Source organism: Triticum aestivum, chromosome 2B (assembly GCF_018294505.1).
Source record: "Triticum aestivum cultivar Chinese Spring chromosome 2B, IWGSC CS RefSeq v2.1, whole genome shotgun sequence".
NCBI classification, from domain to species: domain Eukaryota; kingdom Viridiplantae; phylum Streptophyta; class Magnoliopsida; order Poales; family Poaceae; genus Triticum; species Triticum aestivum.
Genome location: NC_057798.1, coordinates 140460251 through 140461029, shown reverse-complemented (window position 1 = coordinate 140461029; position 779 = coordinate 140460251). Strand labels below are relative to the sequence as shown.

Sequence of the window (779 nt, the reverse complement as noted above, 5' to 3'; positions counted from 1 at the left end):
TTAATTCTGCAACGAAAGACTTGTTTATCTTTTATATGCTAGTTGCGTCACGCCGTGATCATATCCATCATTAGGAAATTTGGTTCTTGATTATGTGGCTAGAATCAATGGAGTTCCACATAAACGATTTTCCAATAAGTAATTTTAGAACTAATAAATGTTGAGAAATTTTCTCACAAAAAAATGTTGAGAAATTATTAAAACAAGTCAAATGAGATTTGTGAAATGTGTATTTTTGGCGCTATAATAATATAATTTGTTAAATTGTGATCCAAATTATGACCGTGTTGGACAAGGTACCTTCTAGTGTTAACATAGTACGAGAGGTATAAGGATTCACACATACGAATACAACTTTCTTTTTGTCCCCAAGGACTCTTATTTATTGCCCTCTATATGTACCACATTTAGTCGCATGTGTCATGCCATCTTGTAGTTGTGATACTTCTATATCATAGTGAAATTCCACCTTCCTCTGTTCGTGGATTTTCCACGCAAAAGTATGTCTCTCATCTCTAGTGTAATCTCGTTTTATATAACATAAATCATCACATCAAAAATATTGTTCTAAAAATATTTATTATCAAAACAGTATTATATAATAACATTGTTTTCTAGATAAATTATAGTAATATTTCAACTGGCTGTTTTAAGATGCACTGCCCCAATGTGTCCAAATTGATACCGGATAAATTTCCATTATCTGAATTGAATACATTTTTTACCAATAAGAGCCCATCAAGATTGTAAAATTAAATTGCAATATGAATTTTTGAAAC

The 779-nt window shown here is 30.6% G+C and overlaps 1 protein-coding gene across 2 annotated transcripts in view; it reads left to right on the top strand.

The window, feature by feature from the left end:
- Positions 1 to 779, top strand: part of LOC123040832 (GDSL esterase/lipase At1g28600) — a 5694-nt gene that overhangs the window by 3874 nt on the left and 1041 nt on the right. The window lies entirely within an intron of this gene.